A 20,946-nucleotide genomic window follows, 5' to 3' on the forward strand; every position below is an offset into this window, starting at 1 on the left:
ATCATTGGAACTTGAGGAAAAAGCAGAGACTGATGGTAAACATGTCTGTGTCTGAATGTTTTTATTCCTCAAATAGCATTATTTTGGTGGCAAACTATTCACTTATAATTATCTTGCGGGTAGGGGAAGGGATTCATTTCTGTGAGAGGCCATCTATCCCACTAGTTAGGCTTGAGCACTGTTATCAGACCTGGGTTTTCTTAGCTGTGTGACTTTGGTCAAGTTACTCATCTTCTCTGAGCCTTATTTTCTTCCTTATTGCATTGTGAGAGTTAAAAGAGCTAATATGTATAAAGTTCTTGGCAAAGAATCTCACACAGTCAGTATTAAGTAATTAGCACTTCATTTTAACAGGCCAAAGTGAAAAGAGAAAAAAAGAAGATGGAGACAATCCTTTGAGTTGCTGTCAATCAACGTTATAAATAAGCAGAGGATAGAAAAAGGTTAAGTTCCTCTGCTTTGCCTTGAAGTATAAGGAGAAATCAGTCTCCTAGGAAGTTCCTGGAAATAAGAATTTTTGTTCCGACACAGTGATCTTATTTCTTATACTCTTGTCTGGGAATCAAAGGCAAGGCCCGGAAGATAGGCCTCTGAGCTCCTCTTTTCATCTCCTGAAACTTAAGGACTTCAAAGGTGTCCCACTTAAACAAAATCCCTGACCTCCAATCTTTGTCCCTTTCTGTAGAAAGGTCAACCTGTCTCTGGCTTGTGGCAAACGAAGTACATCCAGTCTTGCAGGGAAGCTTCATAGATTGGCGCCTGCACTGTGCTGAGTTACTAGGCTTCATCTTTGAAGAGTACAGGAACTGGGGTTTCTTAAAGACCTGTCATCATGCTACCAACCCTGCTAAAGAAATGCTCACTTTTCCTCAGTTGCCACAGTACACAGCCAGGACCACAGCGATGGTGTCACCAACTCAGGATGCTCTCCTTGGCATCTACCCTGACCTTCCTAGGTAACGTGCTCTGGTGTCCTCCTTAGCAAATTTTATACCTCTGCTTTACACTTGCTGTTTGGCTGTGACCATCTAGCTTCTTTATGCATCCCTGATTTGACTGTAAGCTGGGACTCTTCCATATTTTATTAGTCTTTGCCTTACTAGCACCAAGCACAGTGTTTGACACTGGAGAGACTCCCGAGAACGGAATTTTTTTAATAACTAAAGAAATGAACAAATTAACCAATAAAACAAGACAGTGCATTGGGGAAGACACCCTTTTCACTAAAGAAACACTGAAGTCATACACTGGCTCTTCTACCAACTGACTGTGTGACCTATGAAGCTACCAGTTCTCTCCAGATCACAGCTTTATCATTTGTGAAATAAGGATAAATATACACACTATACTAGTTATTAAGCTATTGTCTCTCAGCTTGGAACCTACTATTCTATACTGTGCAAAATATGTGTCTTCTTTGCCATCTGGGGGTGGGAGTCCTGGAGGGAGGCACCATGACAAGAGATAGAGGAAAAGACACAGTGCATCCTATTTTGTTCTTATTCCTTTTAGTGTAACTCAGCAACATGTATTCAACCCTGGCTGGAGCAGTTTGTTCACATAGCAGCAGCTGACTGCTGTTTTTCCCATACTCTCAGAAACAGTCTTACATTCACTCTCAGAGATTCCAGCCATTGCCGGTCAACGGTTCCTTCTCAAAGGCCTGGATCCCAGCTCTGTGGAGCCCATACTCCAAGCTTCTCAGCTTTAATAATTCTGACCTCCTTCCTTTTGCCCTTGCTGTAGGAGAGAAACCTCAATCTTATTTTATTTTTTTTATCCTCTTTTCTCCTTTTCAGTTCTCCATAATATGATTAACAATTTTTCATATTAAATTCTCTCTTTTTAAGTCACTGGTGCAGTTTCTATCTCCTGATTGGACCATGACTGATATACCACCTTGTAGGATTGTGGTATATGTGAGATGCCACATTCATAAGGCACTGAATGCAATGCTCATCATGGAAGAGTGACTTACCAAACAGGTTGTATTATTGCTATTTATTATTATTTATGTTGGCTTGCTTTTTATTATGATAAAATATACAGAACACAAGCTTCACCATTTTAAGCACTTTTGAGTGTACAATTAAGTGACAATAATGATTGACATTGTTGTATAGCTACTGTCATTATCCATCTCAAGAACTTTTCATCTTCCCAAACTGAAACTTTGTACCCATTCAAAAATAACTCTTCATTCATCCCTTCCCACAGCTCCTGGTAACTACTATTCTACATTATTTCTCCATGAATTTGAATATTCTAGGTACCTCATCTAAATGGAATTATATATTATTCGTCCTTTTCTGTGTGGCTTACATCAATTAGCATAATGTCTCCACATTGTAGGATGTATCAGAATTTAGTAATTTTAAGGCCAAATAATATTCCACATTTTTGTTTATTCATTCATCTACCAGGGAACATTTCAGTTGCTTTTACCTTTTGGCTATTGTGAATAATGCCGCTACGATTATGGGTGTACAAATACCTGCTCAAATCCATGTTTTCATTTCACTCCTAGAAAAGGAATCACTGAATCATAAGGTAATTCTAGGTTTAACTCTTTCAGGAACTGTCATACTCTCTTCCACAGTGGCTACACTATTTTTCACTCCCACCAGCAATGCACACAGCTTTTGATTTCTTCAGCTCTTCACCAATGTTTATTATTCTCTGTTTTTTGGACGACAGCCACGCTAATTTGCGAGAAGTGGTATCTGATTGTGATTATTATTGTTGTTATTATTAATGTCATTATTTCTAATTCACAAACACCTTGAAAAGAACAATCTCCCATATTAAAACTATGCACAGATGCTGTCATTTCAGTCCTGGAAAGACCAGGTGAAGAGGAATGGTTTAAATGATGGTGTTATCACCCTAAATCGGACACCACCACGATTATGTTTGTTAGGAAGGCACAAACCCTTTCTTTTGGCTCCATTTATATAACATAGATAAGCAAATATAAAAAATTCTCTGGTAAGATCAAGACAGTGGAGGAGGAGGCGGCTAGGCTCACCTCCCCTCACAAACACATCAAAACTACAACGGCATATAGAGCGACTCACTGAAATTGACCTGGGGAAAGGAAAATAGTTCTTCTGCAACCAAGGCTGTAAGGAAAGACCCACGTGGAGTCTGAGAGGAAAGAAGCGATCTGGCTGGGACCAGCACCCCTAGTGGGGGAAACGCAAAAGGAGGGGAATAGCACAGGCTTAGAGATCCTACCTGGGGAAGCAAGGGGTTTGAGCCACATATTAGGCACCCTGACCCTGGGGTCTGACCCCAGAGGACAAGCACCCTTGACTAGTCTGAAAGCCAGTGGGCCTTACCACCGGGCCCTAAGAAACTGAGGCTGTACCCTTAAAGAGCACACACACAGAAGACTTGCTTGCTCCCATCACAGTGTGGAGGCAGCAGATTGAAACTGCCTAGGCCTCTGACTGGCTTGCCAGGACCACCCCAGCATGCCCACCAACCCACTCCACCACTGCTTCAGCACCTCTTGCTCTGGCACTGCTCCCCACTAAGGCTGAGGTTGCCTGTGCCAATGAGGGTACGCACACTAGGAGGGCATGGAGGCAGCTCAGACTCCGGCCCTGCATCTGACCAGGACAGAGCAGCCATTGCCAGCTCGTGTGTCCCTGCACACACTCCAGGGCAGAGACAGCCACCATCAGTGTGCACTTGGGAGGGGGCAAGGTCAGCTCAGTGGTGTGGCACCAACTCCTCTGGCCCCAATCCAGCCTAAGGCACACACTCCAGAAGAAAAAGTAGAACCAGCACAGAAATGCAGCCCCAAGCCCCAAGGCCCCGGCCACATCCCAAATCAGGGTGGAGACTGTCATCACACCCAGGAGAAACTCAACTCCCTCAGGGCCCCTGCTCTAGCCCCTCAGGCCCTGACCCAACCCCTGATAGGGCAGTGATGGCTACTGAGCATAGGAGAAGCCCGACTTTAACCTGGCTCTGGCTCCAGCTCCTTCAACTCCAGCCCTACCTCCTACTAAGGTTGTGGCTGCCAGCACACTCTGGAGGAACATGCAGCCCATGCTCACTTCAGATACAGCTCTCCCACCAAAGCCACTGGCACGTGCAGATGACATAGGGACACTCCCACGCAAGGACAACCCTTCAAGATGTCAATAGGTAACTGTTTCACCTAATTTCATAGAGACAGAGAAAGTTAAACAAAATGAGAAGACAGGGGGATATGTTTCAAACAAAAGAACAAGAAAAATGATCCTGAAATAATGCCATTTGCTGCAACATGGATGGACCTGGAGATTGTCATACTAAGTGAGGTAAGTCAGTCAAAGACAAATATCATATGATATGGCTTATATGTGGAATCTAAAGAAATGGTGCAGATGAACTTATTTACAAAACAGAAATAGAGTCACAGACTTAGAGAATTAATTTATGGTTAATGGGGGGATGTGGCGGCAGGGATAGATTGGGAGTTTGGGATTGACATGTACACACTGCTATATTTATAACAGATAACCAACAAGGACCTACTGTATAGTACAGGAAACTCTGCTCAATACTCTCTAATAACCTAAATGGGAAAAGAATTTGAAAAAGAATAGATACATGTATACGTATAACTGAATCACTTTGCTGTACACCTGAAACTAACACAACATTGTTAATCAACTATACTCCAATATGAAAAATAATTTTTTTTAATCCTGAAAAAAAACCTAATAATCCTGAAAAAAGCCTAATAAAATGGAGATAGTTTACCTGATAAAAAATTCAAAGCAATAGTAATAAGAACACTAACTGAACTTGAGAAAAGAAAAGATGAGCACAGTAAGAATTTTAGCAAGGAACTAGAAAATATAAAAAAAAAACAGTCAGAGCTGAAGAATATAATAACTGAATTGAAAAGTATGCTAGAGGGAACTAACAGCAAATTAGGTGATGCAGAGGAATGCATAAGTAATCTACAAGAGAGAATAATGGAAATCACCCAATCAGAACAGCAAAAAGAAAAACAAATTCTAAAAAGTGAGAATAGTTTAAGAGACCTCTTGGACAACACTGAGCACACTAACATTCACATTATAGTGGGTGCCAGAGGAAAGAGAGAGAGAGAAAGGGTAGAAAATGTAGCTGATAAAATTATGGCTGGAAATTTCCAAAACCTGAAAAAGGAAACAGATGGCCAGGTGTAGGAAGCAAAGAGAGTCTCAAACAAGATGAACCCAAAGAGACCCACACCAAGACATGTCATAATTCAAATGGAAAAAGTTAAAAATAAAGAGAATTCTAAAGGCAGCAAGAGAAAAACAAAGAGTCATATACAAGAGAACCCACATAAGGCTATCTGATTTTTCAGCAGAATCTTTCCAATCCAGAAAGGATTGGCATGATATATTTACAGTGCTGAAAGGGAAAAACCCCTACAACCTAGACAATTCTACCCAACAAGGTTATCATTCAGAATTGAGGAAGAGATAAAGAGCTTCTCAGACAAGCGAAAACCAAGAGCCCATCAATATTAAACCAACCTTACAAGAAGTGTTAAGGGCCTTACTAAGGGAAAAAGAAAAGGCTACAACAAGAAATAAGCAATTATTGGAAGTGAAAAATCTCACTGGTTAAGGCAAATATATAATAAAGGCTGTGGTTCAACCACTTAAATAAGCTAATACAAAGGTTAAAAAGTCAAAATTTGTAAAATCAACTATAACTACGTAAATAGTTAAGGGATAAATATAAAGATGTAAAATACGACATCAAAAACACAAAACATGGGGGGAGGAGTGCAATATATAGAGCTTTGAGGATGTGTTTGAACTTAAATGACTATCAGTTTAAAACAAGTAGATATAGGTCAACAGTTATGAACCCCATGGGAGCCACAAATGAAAACCCTACAATATATATACAAAAACTAGGGAGAAAGAAACACAAACATAACACAAAGAAACCACATCAAACCACATCAAACCACAAGGGAAGAGACTAAAAGAACAAGAACAGAATAAAGAAGACCTACAAAAACAACCAGAAAACAAATAACAAAATGGCAACAAGTACATACCACTCAATAATCAGTTTAAATATCAAAGGACTAAAATCTTCCATCAAAAGACATACAGCGGCTAATTGGATAAAGAAATGAGACCTACCTAGATGCTGCCTACAACAGACTTCAGACCTGAAGACATACACAGATTGAAAATGAGGGAATGGAAAAAGATATTCCATGAAAATGGAAATGAAAAGAAAGGTAGGGTAGCAATACTCATATCAGACAAAGTAGACTTTAACACAAAGTCTATAATAAAAGAAAAAGAAGGGCATTATACAATGATAAAGGAATCAATACAAAAAGAAGATATAACATTTGTAAACATAATGTGTACCTAATATAGGAGCACCTAAATATGTAAAATAAATATTAACAGACATAAAGGGAAAATTTGACAATAATACAGTAATAGTAGGGAACTTTAACATCCTACTAACATCAATGGGCACACCAGCCAGACAGAAAATCAATAAGGAAATAGTGGTCTTAAATGTCACATTAAATCAGGTGGACTTAACATATATCTACAGGACATCACACCCCAAAACAGCAGAATACACATTCTTTTCAAATGCACATGGAGTGTTTTTCAGGACAGATCACATGCTAGAACACAAAACAAGTCTCAACAAATTTAAGAGGATAGGAATTACATCAAGCATATTTTCCGACCACAACAGAATGCAACCAGACATCAATTACAGAAAGAAAAATGGGAAAGCACAAACACATGGAGACTAAACAACAGGCTACTAAAAACCTATGAGTCAACAAAGAAATCAAAGAGGAAATCAGAAAATATATCAAGACAAGTGAAAATAGAAACACAACTTTCCAAAATCTACGGGACACAGCAAAACAGGTTCTAAGAGGGAAGTTGATAGTGACACAGGCCTTCCTTAAGAAACAATAAAAGTCTCAAATAAACAACATAACCTACCATCTAAAGGAACCAGAGAAAGAAGAAAAAACAAGGCCAAAAGCCAGCAGAAAGAAGGATATAATAAAGATCAGAGAGAAAATAAATAAAATAGAGGGAAAAAAATAGGAAAGATCAATGAAACCAACAGCTGGTTTTGAAAAGATGAACAAAATTGATGAGATTTTAGCTAAGCTCATTAAAAAGAGAGAGAGAGAGAGAGAACCCAAATAAACAAACAAAATAAATGAAAGATGAGAAATTACAACAGGTATCACAGAGAAACAAAAAATAATAAGACTACTACAAACAGTTATATGTCAACAAATGGTTAACATAGAAGAAATGGATACATTTGTAGAAACATTCTATTGTTCTAGACTGAATCAGGAAGCAATAGATAATATGAACAGACCAATTACTTGTATTGAAATTTAATAAGTAATCAAAAAACTCCTAACAAACAAAAGTCTAGGACCACACAGCTTTACAGGGGAATTCTACCAAAGAAGAAGAGTTAATACCTATACTTTTCAAACTATTTCAAAAAATTGAAGAGGAGGGAACACTCCCAAACTCACTCTATGAGGCCAACATTACCCTGATACCAAATCCAGAAAAACACACTACAAAAAAAGATACAGGCCAATATTCCTGATGAATATGATGAAAAGATCACCAACTAAATATCAGCAAACAAAATTCAATAATATATAAAAAAAGGATCATACACCACGATCAAGTGGGATTCATTCCAGGCATGCAAGAATGGGTCAATATCTGCAAATCAATCAATGTGACACATCGCATTAACAAAACAAAGGATAAAAATCTCATGATCATCTCGATAGATGCAGAAAAAACATTTAACATCCAGGAGGAGCTTCAAGCTGGTGGAAGAGTAAGACACGGAGATCACCTTCCTCCCCACAAATCCATTAGAAATACATCTACATGTGGAACAACTCCTACAGAACACCTACTGAACACTGGCAGAAGGCCTCAGAGATCCCAAAAGGAAAGAAACTCCCCACGTACCTGGGTATGGCAAAAAAAAAAAAAAGAAAGAAAAAGCAGAGACAAAAGAATAGGGACCGGACCTGCACCAGTGGGAGGGAGCTGTGAAGGAGAAAAGTTTTCCACACACTAGGAAGCCTCTTCACTATCGGAGACTGCGGGTGGTGGAGGGGGAAAGCTTCGGAGCCACGGAGGAGAGCGCAGCAACAGGGGTGTGAAGGGCAAAGCGGAGAGATTCCTGCACAGAGGATTGGTGCTGACCAGCAATCACCAGCCCGAGGGGCTTGTCTGCTCACCCGCAGGGGCAGGAGGGGGCTGGGAGCTGAGGCTTGGGCTTTGGAGGTCAGATCCCAGGGAGAGGACTAGGGTTGGCTGCGTGAACACAGCCTGAAGGGGGCTAGTGCGCCACGGCTAGCCAGGAGGGAGTCTGGGAAATAGTCTGGAGCTGCCGAAGAGACAAGAGACTTTTTCTTGCCTCTTTGTTTCCTGGTGCGATAGGAGAGGGGATTAAGAGCGCCACTTAAAGGAGCTCCAGAGACGGGTGCCAGCCACGGATATCAGCATGGACCTCAGAGACGGGCATGAGACGCTAAGGGTGCTGCTGATGCCACCAAGAAGCCTGTGTGGGAGCATAGGTCACTCTCCACAATACCCCTCTCGGGAGCCTGTACAGCCCGCCACTGCCAGGGTCCCGTGATCCAGGGACAACTTACCCCGGAGAACACACGGCGCGCCTCAGGCTGGTTCAACATCACGACGGCCTCTGCAGCCGCCTGCTCGGCCTGCACTTCATGCCCCTCCATCCCCCCAGCCTGAGTGAGCCAGAGCCCCCGAATCAGCTACTCCTTTAACCCCGCCCTGTCTGAGCAAAGAACAGGTGACCTACACGCAGAGGCATGTCCAAATCCAAAGCTGAATCCCGGGAGCTGTGAGAACAACAAGAGAAAGGGAAATTTCTCCCAGCAGCCTCAGGAGCAGTGGATTAAATCAACACAATCAATTCCATGTACCCTGCATCTGTCGAATACCTGAATAGAAAACGAATCATCCCAAATTGAGGAGGTGGACTTTGAGAGCAAGATTTATTATTTTTTCCTCTTTTCCTCTTTTTGTGAGTGTGTATGTGTATGCTTCTGTGTGTGATTTTGTCTGTATTGCTTTGCTTTTACCATTTGTCCTATGGTTCTGTCTGTCCGTTTCTTGGGGTTTTTTTTTTATTATGTAAAAAAATTTTTTTTCTTAATAACTATTTTTTATTTTAATAACTTTATTGTATTTTAATTTATTTTATTTTATTTTATCTTCTTCTTTCTTTCTGTTTTTTCTCCCTTTCATTCTGAGCCATGTGGAGGACAGGTTCTTGGTGCTCCAGTCAGGCGTCAGGGCTGTGCCACTGAGGTGGGAGAGCCAAGTTCAGGACACTGGTCCACAAGAGACCTCCCAGCTCCATGTCATATCAAAAGGTGAAAATTTCCCAGAGATCTCCATCCCAATGCCAAGAACCAGCTCCACTCAACGACCAGCAAGCTACAGTGCAGGACACCCTATGCCAAACAACTAGCAAGACAGAAACACACCCCATCCATTAGCAAAGAGGATGCCTAAAATAATAATCAGGTCACAGACACCCCAAAACACACCACCAGACGTGGACCTGCCCACCAGAAAGACAATATCCAGCCTCATCCACCAGAACACAGGCACTAGTCCCCTCCACCAGGAAGCCTACACAACTCACTGAACCAACCTTAGCCACTGGGGACAGACACCAAAAATAACAGAAACTACAGCCCTGCAGCCTGTGAAAAGGAGACCCCAAACACAGTAAGTTAAGCAAAATGAGAAGACAGAGAAACACACAGCAGATGAAGGAGCAAGGTAAAAACCCACCAGACCTAACAAATGAAGAGGAAATAGGCAGTCTACCTGAAAAAGAATTCAGAATAATGATAGTAAAGATGATCCAAAATCTTGGAAACAGAATGGAGAAAATATAAGAAACGTTTAACAAGGACCTAGAAGAACTAAAGAGCAAACAAGCAATGATGAACAACACAATAAATGAAATTAAAAATTCTCTAGAAGGGATCAATAGCAGAATAACTGAGGCAGAAGAACGGATAAGTGAACTGGAAGATAAAATAGTGGAAATAACTACCGCAGAGCAGAATAAAGAAAAAAGAATGAAAAGAATTGAGGACAGTCTCAGAGACCTCTGGGACAACGTAAAACACACCAACATTTGACTTATAGGGGTCCCAGAAGAAGAAGAGAAAAAGAAAGGGACTGAGAAAATATTTGAAGAGATTATAGTTGGAAACTTCCCTAATATGGGAAAGGAAATAGTTAATCAAGTCCAGGAAGCACAGAGAGTCCCATACAGGATAAATCCAAGGAGAAACATGCCAAGACACATATTAATCAAACTATCAAAAATGAAATACAAAGAAAACATATTAAAAGCAGCAAGGGAAAAATAACACACAAGGGAATCCCCATAAGGTTAACAGCTGATCTTTCAGCAGAAACTCTGCAAGCCAGAAGGGAGTGGCAGGACATATTTAAAGTGATGAAGGAGAAAAACCTGCAACCAAGATTACTCTACCCAGCAAGGATCTCATTCAGATTTGATGGAGAAATTAAAACCTTTACAGACAAGCAAAAGCTGAGAGAGTTCAGCACCACCAAACCAGCTCTACAACAACTGCTAAAGGAACTTCTCTAGGCAAGAAACACAAGAGAAGGAAAAGACCTACAATAACGAACCCAAAACAATTAACAAAATGGGAATAGGAACATACATATAGATAATTACCTTAAATGTAAATGGACTAAATGCTCCCACCAAAAGACACAGACTGGCTGAATGGATACCAAAACAAGACCCATATATTTGCTGTCTACAAGAGACCCACTTCAGACCTAGAGACACATACAGACTGAAAGTAAGGGGATGGAAAAAGATATTTCATGCAAATGGAAACCAAAAGAAAGCTGGAGTAGCAATTCTCATATCAGAAAAAATAGACTTTAAAATAAGGACTATTAAAAGAGACAAAGAAGGACACTACATAATGATCAAGGGATCGATCCAAGAAGAAGTTATAACAATTGTAAATATTTATGCACCCAACATAGGAGAACCTCAATACATAAGGCAAATACTAACAGTCATAAAAGGGGAAATTGACAGTAACACACTCATAGTAGGGGACTTTAACACCCCACTTTCACCAATGGACAGATCATCCAAAATGAAAATAAATAAGGAAACACAAGCTTTAAATGATACATTAAACAAGATGGACTTAATTGATATTTATAGGACATTCCATCCAAAAACTACAGAATACACATTTTTCTCTAGTGCTCTTGGAACATTCTCCAGGATAGATCATATCTTGGGTCACAAAGCAAGCCTTGGTAAATTTAAGAAAATTGAAATTGTATCAAGTATCTTTTCTGACCACAACACTATGAGACTAGATATGAATTACAGGAAAAGATCTGTAAAAAATACAAACACATGGAGGCTAAACAATACACTACTTAATAATGAAGTGATCACTGAAGAAATCAAAGAGGAAATAAAAAAATACCTAGAAACAAATGACAATGGAGACAAAACGACCCAAAATCTATGGGATGCAGCAAAAGCAGTTCTAAGAGGGAAGTTTATAGCAATACAATCCTACCTTAAGAAACAGGAAACATCTCGAATAAACAACCTAACTTGCAGCTAAAGCAATTAGAGAAAGAAGAACAAAAAAACCCCAAAGTTAGCAGAAGGAAAGAAATCATAAAAATCAGATCAGAAATAAATGAAAAAGAAATGAAGGAAACAATAGCAAAGATCAATAAAACTAAAAGCTGCTTCTTTGAGAAGATTAACAAAATTGATAAACCATTAGCAAGACTCATCAAGAAAAAAAGGGAGAAGACTCAAATCAATAGAATTAGAAATGAAAAAGGAGAAGTAACAACTGACACTGCAGAAATACAAAAGATCATGACAGATCACTACAAGCAACTCTATGCCAATAAAATGGACAACCTGGAAGAAATGGACAAATTCTTAGAAATGCACAACCTCCCAAGACTGAATCAGGAAGAAATAGAAAATATGAACAGACCAATCACAAGCACTGAAATTGAAACTGTGATTAAAAATCTTCCAACAAACAAAAGCCCAGGACCAGATGGCTTCACAGGCGAATTCTATCAAACATTTAGAGAAGCGCTAACACCTATCCTTCTCAAACTCTTCCAAAATATAGCAGAGGGAGGAACACTCCCAAACTCATTCTACGAGGCCACCATCACCCTGATACCAAAACCAGACAAGGATGTCACAAAGAAAGAAAACTACAGGCCAATATCACTGATGAACATAGATGCAAAAATCCTCAACAAAATACTAGCAAACAGAATCCAACAGCACATTAAACGGATCATACACCATGATCAAGTGGGGTTTATCCCAGGAATGCAAGGATTCTTCGATATACGCAAATCAATCTACATGATAAACCATATTAACAGATTGAAGGAGAAAAACCATATGATCATCTCAATAGATGCAGAGAAAGCTTTCGACAAAATTCAACACCCATTTATGATAAAAACCCTGCAGAAACTAGGCATAGAGGGAACTTTCCTCAACATAATAAAGGCCATATATGACAAACCCACAGCCAACATCATCCTCAATGGTGAAAAACTGGAAGCATTTCCACTAAGATCAGGAACAAGACAAGGTTGCCCACTCTCACCAGTATTATTCAACATAGTTTTGGAAGTTTTAGCCACAGCAGTCAGAGAAGAAAAGGAAATAAAAGGAATCCAAACCGGAAAGAAGAAGTAAAGCTGTCACTATTTGCAGATGACATGATCCTATACATAGAGAATCCTAAAGATGCTACCAGAAAACTACTAGAGCTAATCAATGAATTTGGTAAAGTAGCAGGATACAAAATTAATGCACAGAAATCTCTGGCATTCCTATACACTAATGATGAAAAATCTGAAAGTGAAATCAAGAAAACACTCCCATTTACCACTGCAACAAAAATAATAAAATATCTAGGAATAAACCTACCTGAGGATACAAAAGACCTGTCTGCAGAAAATTATAAGACACTGATGAAAGAAATTAAAGATGATACAAATATATGGAGAGATATACCATGTTCTTGGATTGGAAGAATCAACATTGTGAAAATGACTCTACTACCCAAAGCAATCTACAGATTCAATGCAATCCCTATCAAACTACCACTGGCATTTTTCACAGAACTAGAACAAAAACTTTCACAATTTGTATGGAAACACAAAAGACCCCGAATAGCCAAAACAATCTTGAGAACGAAAAACGGAGCTGGAGGAATCAGGCTCCCTGACTTCAGACTATACTCCAATGCTACAGTAATCAAGACAGTATGGTACTGGCACAAAAACAGAAAGACAGATCAATGGAACAGGATAGAAAGCCCAGAGATAAACCCATGCACATATGGTCACCTTATCTTTGACAAAGGAGGCAGGAATGTGCAGTGTAGAAAGGACAGCCTCTTCAATAAGTGGTGCTGGGAAAACTGGACAGGTACATGTAAAAGTATGAGATTAGATCACTCCCTAACACCATACACAAAAATAAGCTCAACATGGATTAAGGACCTAAATGTAAGGCCAGAAACTATCAAACTCTTAGGGGAAAACATAGGCAGAACACTCTATGACATAAATCACAGCAAGATCCTTTTTGACCCACCTCCTAGAGAAATGGAAATAAAAACAAAAATAAACAAATGGGACCTAATGAAACTTCAAAGCTTTTGCACAGCAAAGGAAACCATAAACAAGACCAAAAGACAACCCTCAGAATGGGAGAAAATATTTGCAAATGAAACAGCTGACAAAGGATTAATCTCCAAAATTTATAAGCAGCTCATGCAGCTTAATAACAAAAAAACAAACAACCCAATCCAAAAATGGGCAGAAGACCTATATAGACATTTCTCCAAAGAAGCTATACAGACTGCCAACAAACACATGAAAGAATGCTCAACATCACTAATCATTAGAGAAATGCAAATCAAAACTACAATGAGATATCATCTCACACCAGTCAGAATGGCCATCATCAAAAAATCTAGAAACAATAAATGCTGGAGAGGGTGTGGAGAAAAGGGAACCCTCTTGCATTGTTGGTGGGAATGTAAATTGATACAGCCACTGTGGAGAACAGTATGGAGGTTCCTTAAAAAACTACAAATAGAATTACCATATGACCCAGCAATCCCACTACTGGGCATATACCCTGAGAAAACCATAATTCAAAAAGAGTCATGTACCAAAATGTTCATTGCAGCTCTATTTACAATAGCCCGGAGATGGAAACAACCTCAGTGTCTATTATCGGAGGAATGGATAAAGAAGATGTGGCACATATATACAATGGAATATTACTCAGCCATAAAAAGAAACGAAATTGAGCTATTTGTAATGAGGTGGATAGACCTAGAGTCTGTCATACAGAGTGAAGTAAGTCAGGAAGAGAGAGACAAATACCGTAATCTAACACATATATATGGAATTTAAGGAAAAAAATGTCATGAAGAACCTAGGGGTAAAACAGGAATAAAGACACAGACCTACTAGAGAATGGACTTGAGGATATGGGGAGGGGGAACGGTAAGCTGTGACAAAGCGAAAGAGAGGCATGGACATATATACACTACCAAACATAAAATAGCTAGTGGGAAGCAGCCGCCCAGCACAGGGAGATCAGCTGGGTGCTTTGTGACCGCCTGGAGGGGTAGGATAGGGAGGGTGGGAGGGAGGGAGACGCAAGAGGGAAGAGATATGGGAACATATGTATATATGTATATGATTCATTTTGTTGTAAAGCAGAAATTAACACACCATTGTAAAGCAATTATAATCCAATAAAGATTTTTAAAAAAAAGAGAATCTAATAATCATTTAGTTGACAAGATGAAAACAGCATGGAGTGTAAAACAAGGCCTTGGTGGCATCACTTAGACACCTATATCCAATTATTTCTAAGCTGGATCCACCCCCTTGCAATTCCCAGCTACGAGAACCAATAAATTTCCTTTATTGGCTCAAATTGGCTTAAAATGGACTCCCAACATTTGTAGCTTGAACGGCGCTAATGAGGACACTGAACCTCTCATAGATCCTTGAAGCTCTCTTGATGATTCTTGCCTCAGTGCTCTTGCATATGTTATTTCTACCCTCTAGAAGGTGATTTGTACTTACTAAGTTTTTGCCGCATAACAAGCCCTTCCAATATTTCGCAGCTTGAAACAGCACTCATTTATTTGCTTCATGATTCTGTGTAGAAATTTGGAATGAGCTCACCTGGATGGCTCTTCTGGTCTCGGCTGGGATCACTGATGCAGTTCTGCAGCTAGGCTCTCTGCTTCTGGAGGTGGGTGGCTATTATCTGGAGTGGTTGAGCCACGTGGCTTTTGTCATCCAGCAGACAAGCCTACACTTGTTTGTACAGTTGTCTCAGGATTCCAAAGAGAGAGTGAAAGCATGCAAGTCCTCTTGAGGTTGAAACTTAGAACTGATACAACATTACTTCTTCTGTAGTCACTTGGCCAAAGCAAGATCTGGTGGCCATCCCAGATCCATGGAGGGAAGAGCAAGGTAGGAAAAAATGTAGACTTTACTTCTTCATGAGAAGAGATACAGAATTAATTTCAGAGTCTCAGATACAAAGAAAGGAACAACTGCAGACATCTTCACCAATTATCTACCACAGAGTCCAACTAGTAAAGTTCTCTTCACCCTTTAAAACACTGCTCAGTTGTGCTTCTGTCTTCAAAATCTTTCCTGATCCCACATCTGGGCAAAACATCATTTTGTTTGACACATAGTTAGCACTCATGAAATATGTGGTGAATGAACAAATGAATGAATGAATGAATTTCTTCTCTGTGAATCCTTATTCGTACTATTGTTGTACACATAACCTTCCACTGCAGTCTTCCCTTTAGAATGGAGAGCTTTTTTAAAAAAAATTAATTAACTAGTATTCATTTTTGGCTGCGTTGTGTCTTCATTGCTGCACGTGGGCTTTCACTACTTGCAGCGAGTGGGGGCTACTCTTTGTTGTGGTGCATGGGCTTCTCATTGTGGTGGCTTCTCTTGGGCTCTAGGTGCGTGGGCTTCAGTAGTTGTGGTGCGTGGGCTCAGTAGTTGTGGCTTGTGGGCTCTAGAGGGCAGGCTCAGTAGTTATGGCACATGGGCTTAGTTGCTCTGCAGCATGTGGGATCTTACTGGACCAGGGATCGAACCCACGTCCCCCACATTGGCAGGCGGATTCTTAACTACTGCACCACCAGGGAAGTCCATAGAATGGAGAGCTTTTTAATGAAAAAGCCCATATCTTTCTCATATTTCTATCCCTGGTACTGTTGTGTGCAGAGCAGGCATTCAAGTGTGCCCGGAGCAACCTTTCCATTACCTTCCTTACCAAAAATGACCTGGTGATGTGGCTGGAGACTCTGTTCACTGACAAACTGGATTATAGTGTTTCAGAACCACAAAAAGTACAAAACTCAGTTAATCATAAATAAATTAGCTCAGTGAGTCTCCATCTAAATCAAATCAAATATCCATTTTGTAGGCTTATGGACAGATACAATCATTCTTGCAACCAAAAGAGAGCCAGGGAGAACGCAAGTGCCAGCGAGGATGTGAAAGGGCTGATGTATCTTTATGTGTCACCAGGGACTGAGAGGCAAAATATAAATAAAGGCCCACATAAATTAATTGCAGTGGTTTGATATAACCTAATCAATTTGTGACTGGGTGGATGATGGAATTCAGTAGGCTGTGCCAGAGAATGGACAGAAATAAATAAATTCTTTCACTTCAGATGAAGAAATTATCAGATAAATGAAATCTGACACGAAACTCAGCCAACAATGTGTAGAAATGAATTTTCTCTTAGCTTATTCTTTGGCATATAAATGTGGTACATATACATAAACACATAATTTAAAAACATATAGTTAACTGCTTTTTAATTAGGTCCCTATTTTGACATTTATCCAACATGAAAAGGATTCTTCAAAGAGTTCCTACATCTTTGTTCATGTGTGTGGGAAAATGGCAGGGTGGAAATTGGGAGTGGGGCAAAGTGAAGCTGTAAGGTTGAGGCATTCTTTGGACAAGAGGAGAGGTGATTTCAGATATCAATGACCTCAGTAAAGTATTTAGCATTCACTCTGTGCTGCACACTGTTCAGCCTCAAGGATAACAAATAAATCTTGGCTCTTTTCTTTCAGACTTGAAGATGATGACCTCCATTTTGTGGTAGACTGCCAACACAGAAATCTGGGATACCAGTGCTAATGTTAGAGATCCCCCAACTTTTATTACCCATACTGGCATCTGTATTAATTATAGTAATCATAATGACAATAACTAAAATCATCACTCCAGAGGTTACCAAATATTTTCATAAATTGCACTTTAATGCTCACTACTGTGCCATGTTGAGATCAATATACCCATTTTACAGTTCAGAAGAAAAATGAGCCTAATTGACACAGCCAAGATCACAGCACTACATTTATGGAAATAACTGATCCACACAACAAGCTGCTTTAGTCTAGGTGGTACAATTAAGTACTAGAAAAAAAGAGTTTATTGGGACATTAGACTATATGTCCTCAAAATAGTGTTTTTCTACACTTTGTTTCCTATCAGTTCAATTCAATGAAAGGCAATTCATCTAAAAATTTACAGAGACTGACTTACTTGCTATCATCTCTTTACCTTCCCTTCCATACATTCTCTATTGCCATAGTGATCTTTCAAAAATGCCTATCTGATCATTTCTCCTCACTGGTTAAAAATATTCAGTGGCTTCCAATTAATTTTCTAGAGATTAACAGTTCAATTTTCCTAGCAGGGCATTTAGATCTCTTAATTATTTCTTTTCTCTAAACTAGCCGTACTGTTTCTCAATTCCTTGATTTTGGAAGCTTCATCTCTCTCTTGTCCACAGGACAAATATCTAAGCTTCTTTCAGGTTTCCACTTGAAAATTTTATTTATATACTCATTCAGTCACATGTTCATTCCATCATTTATCCCTTCATTCATTGAACTAATGTTTATTGAACACCACCTACATATGAGGCACCAATGTATATGGTGTACAAGTACTAGGGATGTAGTGAAAAGTGTAAAGACACAGACTGTGATATTGTAGAATTCCACCCTGAAGCCATCCTTGGCTCCTGTAACTCCCTCTTTTGAGTAACATAATCCTAACAATTATTAACATATTTTACCATAAGAAGAAACTTTGTGTAAATGTTTCTCCAACTCTAGACTGTCAACAATTTCAAAGGATATTGTGACTGCTTCACCTGTTAAGCATCCTTACTGTCTAGCATTGGACTGTTCATGTATTAGAAGTTATGTAAATGTTCATTAAATGAATGAATTGTGAAATTGACTCAGCCTTCATATGTTCAGGTCCTCAGGTGGGCATGATGTGGCTAAAGGTTCAGGCTTTCAACTGAGGCATCCTATGTTCAAATCTGGACTCATCCATGTACTAGTTGTATGACCTTTACTGTGTTATTGAACCAATGCAAGCCTCAGTATTTTTTATGTATAAAGCAGGGGAAAATAGCACCACCTCATAATTCTTTTAAGCAGATTAAATAAGCTATTCAATATGTGATTTTATCAGTATATTTGATATAAAATATACATTAAATAAATGGTACCTAATATTACCAAAGAAAAAGAACCATTTATGCATTATCACAAGACAGATTTTAAAATAGTAGTTGCTAAATATCACACATGTGGGTGAGGAGTAGAAAAATCTAGATTTTCGTTTTTCACACAAGCAAGGCTTTTGTTTTTTCTCTTCACATATGTGTTCTAGCTTTGTTTATCTACTTAAGACTGAGAACTCTTAGTGTACGTGGGAGTCCTCCACATAGCCCTCCTCCTGTCCCACCCTCATTTCCATAACTCAGTTTTAAGAGGCCCATCTTAAATGCCATGAGACAGTCAGTGGAGTGATGGAAGTAGGTCTCATTAGCAGAACAGTCCAATTATGTCTATCCTTCCCCACACATAAAAGCAGCCTGTTTCATGGGCTATACAGAGATGTAGGGGTTTTCAGGATTACAAAAAAAGATATTTATGTTCAGGGTCACTGGAAGAGGCTTTAAATGGGAAATATCAAAAGAAGGGAGATCTGTGAATGCTTTTCTTTAACAATATCCTTGGGCTCCCGTTAAATGATGACTGTGTATAATTAAAATGAACAAAGTATATGACAATGTTCCATCTTCGCATTCACAGCACTTTCTCTCTCCCTTTGTTTCACTGCTTTGTTCATCTGAAACTGGTGTTAAAAAATAACAGAAATAGAAGTCAAACGTACTGCTACAGGGCTGTATTTTTAGTAGATCATCACTTTTCAGAAGAGGCCCGGAGGTTGCAGAGTCTAATTATGAACCAAGGAAGTGGTGTTGGGGAGAAAATGGGCACCGGAGTGAGAATGGAAAGGAAGGGCGTAGGGTAGGCTTTAGTGGGTGGTCTGCTTCCTGCTAAACTCCCACCAGAACTAACCACAGGCTCCCTGGTGAGTGGAGGATTAATGGTCAGGAAACAGGAAGACACACTGGGTTTGTACATCCCTAGCACAAGTTTTGATCTACAAATTTTCTAACTGGTTTTAAGAGGAAAAGCAACCTCTCCTGTTCACCACCCTCAAAATGATATTCCATAGTAAGCTGCTTCCAGGGTGAGATGAAGCAAGATAAAGCAGTCCATCAGGGAGACGGTAAACAGCATGATGACTAATCGTGCAGACAACGATTGGGAGGTGCTGAGAGAGTAACAACAGGGAGGGTGTTGAGGATGAACTTTTTATATCTTTATTGATGATCACAAAGAATTAAATAGCACTTGAATGCAATTTATTATTGGTATTGATTTGTAAGTTAGCATGTATATTTATAGCTCTTCTATATCTGCCAAGTTCTTCGCCATCACCATTTTTAGCGTTTTGTTTCAAAGACACTACAAGGAAAGTATTCCAGCAGGCAGGGAGAGGTGGATGTCATTCATCATGTTAGAACTTTGTCTATGGGTAAACTGAGGCATTTAAGTAGTGATAAGAGAGTCTGCAGGGAGATTCTGAATTAAGAACTAAGACAAAATAAAGTAGGTCAAATGGAAGAGAAGTAAAAAAAGAAAGAAAAAGATCTGTATTGATCAAAGCCTAAGAGGACAGAAACAGGCACTAGGAAATGTGCAAGAGATGCAGCAAAACAAACCAAATTACAGCTGGACCAATGATGAAGAAACACAGGTACTGAATGGGTGAGCAGGGTTTTGGTCAGAACAGCCACGACTTGATAAAGTCAGCAAGTCTTTTAATGCCAGATGACAAAGGTGCTTTATGCTAAAGAAAGCACCACTGTGCCCCGCTTTCTCTAGCTGATTCTAAAGTAAACAGATGCCTTATTATAATAGATCATATTTAAAGTCCCAAATTATTACTTCTTGCTTGGTCTATTGCAGATGCAGACTCAGAGTAGGCATTTATCATATGATTGTTGAATGAATGAATGATGCAAAAATGAAATAGGCAGCATGAAAAAAACTGTGTTTTTCCTATTGCTCTCTTTATAGCTAACTTATCTATTATTGCACAAAAAGCCATTTTAAGAAAACTGATGGCTGAAAACAAGCGACAACCATTTAATACTGCTCATGAGTCTATGGATTAATTAGGCGGTTCTGTTGATCTAGTTAAGTTTGACTGGTTTCAGTTGGGCTTACTCATGTCTCTGTGGTCAACCGCAGCTTGGGTAGACAGGCACTAGCCTAAGGCCTCATGCTCACATTTGATATTGACTGACTGTTGACTTGTGCTA

The sequence above is a fragment of the Lagenorhynchus albirostris genome, chromosome 7 (genome assembly GCF_949774975.1).
Source record: "Lagenorhynchus albirostris chromosome 7, mLagAlb1.1, whole genome shotgun sequence".
In the NCBI taxonomy this organism is placed as follows: domain Eukaryota; kingdom Metazoa; phylum Chordata; class Mammalia; order Artiodactyla; family Delphinidae; genus Lagenorhynchus; species Lagenorhynchus albirostris.